The following is a 7,406-nucleotide window of genomic DNA, read 5'->3' as shown; positions in this document are numbered from 1 at the left end:
GGCTTGTAGTCATAAACAGCGCAATGCTTGAAGCATTGCGAAGAGCTGCTGGCAAAACGCACGAAAGTGCTATTTTGAATGAATGCTTACGAGCCTGCTGTTGCCTACCATCGCTCAGTCAGACTGCTCTATCAAATCATAGACTTAATTATAACATAATAACACACAGAAATACGAGCCTTAGGTAATTAATATGGTCGAATCCGGAAACTATCATCTCGAAAAACAAAATGTTATTCCTGTTACATTGCACAATCTTCAATGTTATGTCATAATTACGTAAAATTCTGGCAAATTAGTTCGCAACGAGCCAGGCGACCCAAACTGTTGCATATACACTGACTCTGCGTGCAATGAACGCAAAATGACACAATTTCACCTGGTTAATATTACCTGCTAACCTGGATTTCTTTTAGCTAAATATGCAGGTTTAAAAATATATACTTGTGTATTGATTTTAAGAAAGGCACTGATGTTTATGGTTGGAACAACGTGTACCAAAGCGATTATGCGCAACGCAGGACAGGCTACTGTCTTGCGTTGCGCATAATCGCTTTGGTACACGTTGTTCCAACCATAAACATCAGTGCCTTTCTTAAAATCAATACACAAGTATATATATAGATAAACTAGTAATATCATCAACCATGTGTAGTTAACTAGTGATTATGATTGATTGATTGTTTTTTATAAGATAAGTTTAATGCTAGCAAGCAACTTACCTTAGCTTCTTACTGCATTCGCGTAACCTCGTGGAGTGCAATGTAAAGCAGGTGGTTAGAGCGTTGGACTAGTTAACCGTAAGGTTGCAAGATTGAATCCCTGAGCTGACAAGGTAAAACTCTGTCGTTCTGCCCCTGAACAAGGCAGTTAACCCACCGTTCCTAGGCCGTCATTGAAAATAGGAATGTGTTCTTAACTGACTCGCCTGGTTAAATAAAGGTCTAAAAAAATATCGATTTCCGATTGTTATGAAAACTTGAAATCGGCCCTAATTAATCGTCCATTCCGATTAATCGGTCGACCTCTAATACGTATCGATGAATCGTTGTTACATGAAATACAAATGATAGTGTAATCAATGTGTAATAACTACGTAAAATGAATGTGTTACATTATGTGACGTGCAGTCATATTCAGGTCCTGATTGGTCAACAAGCTCATTTGACACATCAGATAGTGTTATTTGACATATCTTTTTTGACACGTAAAGGCCCAAATGGTGTTCCATATCATACAGCACACTCTCAAGCGAGCCACTCTGGGTACGGAACGCTACGACACATATAGTTCCGTAAACTCTGCAGTTGTGTTCTCTGGGTGTCACCGAGTAGACTGACACCCCATTTCATTGCTCCACATTCCAACACTCCAACCATGTTTAACATTATCAAGTCTAAATATGGCATATCATAACTACCATCGATAAAAGACAATACTGTGCAGCTGTTTTCATCGACCTGGCCAAGGCTTTTGACTCTGTCAATCACCGCATTCTTATCGGCAGACTCAACAGCCTTAGTTTCTCAAATGGCTGCCTAGCCTGGTTCACCAACTACTTCTCAGATAGAGTTCAGTGTGTCAAATCAGAGGGCCTGTTGTCCGGACCTCTGGCAGTCTCTATGGGGGTGCCACAGGGTTCAATTCTCGGGCCGACTCTTTTCTCTGTATACATCAATGATGTCGCTCTTGCGGCTGGTGATTCTCTGATCCACCTCTACGCAGACGACACCATTCTGTACGCTTCTGGCCTTTCTTTGGACACTGTGTTAACCTGTTGAGGACAGACGTTCCGCTAGCGGAACCCCTAGCCAACAGCCAATGGCATCGCACGGCGCGAAATACAAAACCAACTAAAATACCAGAATTATATTTTCTCAAACAATCAACTATTTTACACCATTTTAAAGATAAGACTCTCGTTAATCTAACCACATTGTCCGATTTCAAAAAGGCTTTACAGCGAAAGCAAAACATTAGATTATGTTAGGAGAGTACATAGATACAAATAATCACACAGCCATTTTCCAAGCAAGCATATATGTCACATAAACCCAAACCACAGCTAAATGCAGCACTAACCTTTGATGAACTTCATCAGATGACACTCCTAGGACATTATGTTATACAATACATGCATGTTTTGTTCAATCAAGTTCATATTTATATCAAAAAACAGCTTTTTACATTAGCATGTGATGTTCAGAACTAGCATACCCACCGAAAACTTCCGGTGAATTTACTAAATTACTCATGATAAACGTTGACAAAATACATAATTATTTTAAGAATTATAGATACAGAACTCCTTTATGCAATCGCTATGTCCGATTTTAAAATAGCTTTTCGGCGAAAGCACATTTTGCAACATTCTGAGTACATAGCTCGGCCATCACGGCTAGCTATTTTGACATCCGCCAACTTCGGGGTCACCTAAACTCAGAATTACTATTAGAAAAATTGGATTACCTTTGCTGTTCTTCGTCAGAATGCACTCCCAGGACTTCTACTTCAACAACAAATGTTGTTTTGGTTCCAAATACCTCCATTTTGTTCGTGCGTTCAGGTCACTATCCGAAGGGTAACGCGCAAGCACATTTCGTGACAAAAAATTTCAAGATATTCCATTATCGTACTTAGAAGCATGTCAAACGCTGTTTAAAATAAATTTTTATGCAATTTTTCTTGTAAAATATCAATAATATTCCAACCGGGCAACGTTGTATTCATTCAATGAGAGAAAGAAAAACATGGCGAGTTTTTGTGACCGCGCATCTCCAGTCTCACTGTCCCCAGGCTGACCACTTACAAACTCTGCTCCTATACTTTGCCCAGAGACAGCAGACACCCCATTCCACTTTCTTGCTGCTTTAGAGAGCCAATGGAAGCCTTAGAAAGTGTCACGTTACAGCACAGATGCTGTAATTTCAATAGAGATGTAACAGAAGGACAACAAATTATCAGACAGGGCACTTCCTGCATGGAATCCTCAGGTTTTGGCCTGCCATATGAGTTATGTTATACTCACAGACACCATTCAAACAGTTTTAGAAACTTTAGTGTGTTTTCTATCCAAATCTACTAATTATATGCATATTCTAGTTTCTGGGCAGGAGTAGTAACCAGATTAAATCGGGTACCTTTTTTTTCCGCCCATGAAAATAATGCCCCCTATCCCAAAGAAGTTAATAAACCTCCAGACGAGCTTCAATGCCATACAAATCTCCTTCCGTGGCCTCCAACTGCTTTTAAATGCAAGTAAAACTAAATGCATGCTCTTCAACAGATCGCTGCCCACACCTGCCCGCCCGTCTAACATCACTACTCTGGACGGTTCTGACTTAGAATATGTGGACAACTACAAATACCTAGGTGTCTGGTTAGACTGTAAACTCTCCTTCCAGACTCACATTAAGCATCTCCAATCCAAAATTAAATCTAGAATCAGCTTCCTATTTCGCAACAAAGCATCCTTCACTCATGCTGCCAAACATACCCTCGTAAAACTGACTATCCTACCGATCCTTGACTTCGGCGATGTCATTTACAAAATAGCCTCCAACACTCTACTCAGCAAATTGGATGCAGTCTATCACAGTGCCGTCCGTTTTGTCACCAAAGCCCCATATCTAATCCACCATTGAGACCTGTATGCTCTCGTTGGCTGGCCCTCGCTTCATATTCGTCGCCAAACCCACTGGCTCCAGGTCATCTATAAGTCTTTGCAAGGTAAAGCCCCGCCTTATCTCAGATCACTGGTCACCATAGCAGCACCCACCCGTAGCACACGCTCCAGCAGCTATTTTTCACTGGTCACCCCCAAAGCCAATTCCTGCTTCGGCCGCCTTTCCATCCAGTTCTCTGTTGCCAATTACTGGAACGAACTGCAAAAATCTCTGAAGCTGGAGACTCATATCTCCCTCACTATCTTTAAGCACCAGCTGTCAGAGCAGCTCATAGATCACTGCACCTGTACATAGCCCACCTGTAATTAGCCCATCCAACTAACTCATCCCCATACTGTGATCTATTTTATTTATTTTGCTCCTTTGCACCCCAGTATCTCAACTTGTACACTCATCTTCTGCACATCTATCACTCGTGTTTAATTGCTATATTGTCATTATTTCGCCACTATGGCCTATTTATTGCCTTACCTCCGTAATCCTACTTCATTTGCACACACTGTATATAGACTTTTTCTATTGTATTATTGACTGTATGTTTGTTTATTCCATGTGTAACTGTGTTGTTTGGGTTGCACTGCTTTGCTTTATCTTGGCCAGGTCGCAGTTGGAAATGAGAACTTGTTCTCAACTAGCCTACCTGGTTAAATAAAGGTGAAATACATATCTTTTTTTAAATCTAATTGGCATTCACATAACTCTTATAGATTTTCCACGTGGACGGGGATATTGGAAATTTCAATCAGTTTACTGGAGGACAACTTATTTTTAACTAAGACAAAATAATTTAATTTTTCCAGCATAATTTAAGATCAGCAAATCCCCTTATGATTGGGATACCTTTAAAATGTACCTTCAGGGGTCATTCAATTCAATATTCATCAATAATAAAAAAGCAGTTTCTGGCTAAAGAGACAAGACTAACAAGGGATATCCATCAACTAATAGTACAGGTAGATAGCAATAAAAATGATACTACAGAGTAAGTATAAGTAAGAAGAAAAACCAAAAAAACTTGAGAAACTTATTCAAGAACGATCTAATGTAATCTATTACAAAAATAAAGCAACCTGGATGGAATATGGAAAAAAATGCACAAAGTTCTTCCTGAATCACCAATACAGGAACGCTAACAAAAATCATTTGCAGAAACTCGTTACTGAAGACGGAGTCATCTATGATTCTCTGAATGATATTTTAAAAGAGGAAGCTAATTATTTTAGGCAGATGTTCTTTTTTTCCGTCTTATCCTTTCCCACTGTATGAAGATTATGGTAAGGAATTCTTTCCAAATAATATTAAAAAAATTGAAAATTAACAAATGTACAGAAAGATCAGTGCGAAGGCCAAATCACAGTGGAAGAACTTTTTGAGGCTATTAAATCCTTTCAGTCTGGAAAAACCCCAGGGCTTGATGGCATACCAGAGGTATATCAAGTATTTTTTGATATACTAAAAGCTCCATTGTTAGATTGTTTTAACTACTGCTATAGAAATGGTAGTATGTCAGGTACTCGGCAGGAAGGTCTGATTTCCCTATTATTAAAACAAGACTCAGATGGCAAATATAAAGACGCAGTCTATCTAAAAAACTGGAGGCCCCTTACACTTCAATGTTGGATGCAAAAATACTAGCAAAATGCATAGCTCTCAGAATTAAAAGGGTTTTACCAGGTATTGTTCATCCTGATCAGACAGGTTTTTTACATGGACGATACATTGGAGATAATATACGACAACTAATAGAAAATCATGAAACATATAAGAAGCCAGGAATGGTATTTATAGCAGATTTTGAAAAGGCATTTGATAAAGACTGGATTTTATTTATAAATGCCTGGATTTTTTCAATTTCAGTAATTCTCTTATAAAATGGGTAAAAATAATGTATAGCAACCCCAGGTGTAAAATAGTAAATAACGGCTACTTATCAGAGTTTTGAATTGTCAAGAGGAGTTAAACTAGGGTGTCCGCTGTCACCATGCTCCACTGTACAGATAGTGCCACGTTTCCTCCAGACGTGACACTTGGCATTCACGCCAAAGACTTCAATCTTGGTTTCATCAGACCAGAGAATCTTGATTCTTATGGTCAGAATCATTAGGTGCCTTTTGGGAAACTCCAAGCGGGGTGTCATGTGCCTTTTACTGAGGAGTGGCTTCTGTCTGGCCACTCTACCATAAAGGCCTGATTGGTGGAGTGCTTCAGAGATGGTTGTCCTTCTGGAAGGTTCTCCCATCTCCACAGAGGAACTCTAGAGCTCGGTCAGAGTGACCATCGGGTTCCTGGTCACCTCCCTGACCAAGGCCCTTCTTCCCCGATTGCTCAGTTTGGCCGGGCGGCCAGCTCCAGGAAGAGTTTGGTGGTTCCAAACCTATTCCATTTAAGAATGATGGAGGCCACTGTGTTCTTAGGGACCATCAATGCCGCAGACATTTTTTGGTACCCTTCCCCCAGATCTGTGCCTTGAAACAATCCTGTCTCGGAGCTCTAAGGACAATTCTGTCAACCTCACGGCTTGGTTTTTGCTCTGACATGCACTGTCAATGATGGGACCTCATATAGACAGTTTTGTGCCTTTCCAAATCATGTCCAATCAATTGAATTTACCACAGATGGACTCCAATCAAGTTGTAGAAACATCAAAAGGATGATCAATGGAAACAGGATGCACAGGAGCTCAATTTCATGTCTCATAGAAAAGGGTCTGAATACTTGTGTGAATACGGTATTTAAATTTTTTATTTTTTATAAATTAGCAAACAGTTCTAAGAAACTGTTTTGGCTTCGACATTATGGGGTGTTGTGTATAGATTGATTAAATAAAAATGTAGAAAAAGTTAAGGAGTCTGAACACTTTCCGAAATGGCACTGTACATACTGTACACAGTAACAGTCAAAAGTTTGGACACACCTCTTTCAAGGGTTTTTATTTTTTACATTGTAGACTAATAGTGAAGAAATCAATACTATGAAATAACATACCAGTAATCAAAAAGTGTTAAACAAATCAAAATATGAGATTCTTCAAAGTAGCCATCCTTTGCCTTGACAGCTTTGCACATTCTTGGCATTCTCTCAACCAGCTTCCTGAGGTAGTCACCTGGAATTCATTTCAATTAACTGGTGTTCCTTGATAAAAGTTCATTTCCTTAATGTGTTTGAGCCAATCAGTTGTGTTGTGACAAGGGGTGGTATACAGAAGATAGCCCTATTTGACAAAAGACCAAGTCCATATTATGGCAAGACAGCTAAAATAAGCAAACAGAAAATGACAATCCATCATTACTTTAAGACATGAAGGTAAATCAATTCGGAAAATTAAGAACTTGTCAGTTTCTTCAAGTGCCATCCCAAGAACCATCAAGTACTATGATGAAACTGACTCCCAAGAGGACCGCCACAGGAAAGGAAGACCCAGAGTTACCTCTGTGCAGAGGATAAGTTCATTAGAGTTACCAACCTCAGAAATTGCAGCCCAAATAAATGCTTTATGGTGTTCAAGAAATAGACATCTCAAAATCAACTGTTCAGAGGAGACTGCGTGAATCAGGCCTTCATGGCTGCAAAGAAACAACTACTAAAAAGACACCAATAGGAAGAAGAGACTTGCTTGGGCTAAGAAACACAAGCAATGGACATTAGACCAGTGGAAATCTGTCCTTTGGTCTGATGAGTCCAAATTGGAGATTTTTGGTTCCAACCGCAGTGTCTTTGTGA

The sequence above is a fragment of the Salmo salar genome, chromosome ssa14 (genome assembly GCF_905237065.1).
Source record: "Salmo salar chromosome ssa14, Ssal_v3.1, whole genome shotgun sequence".
Classification (NCBI taxonomy): Eukaryota; Metazoa; Chordata; class Actinopteri; order Salmoniformes; family Salmonidae; genus Salmo; species Salmo salar.
The sequence above is the reverse complement of the archived record's forward strand: the minus strand, read 5'-3'. Positions refer to the sequence as shown.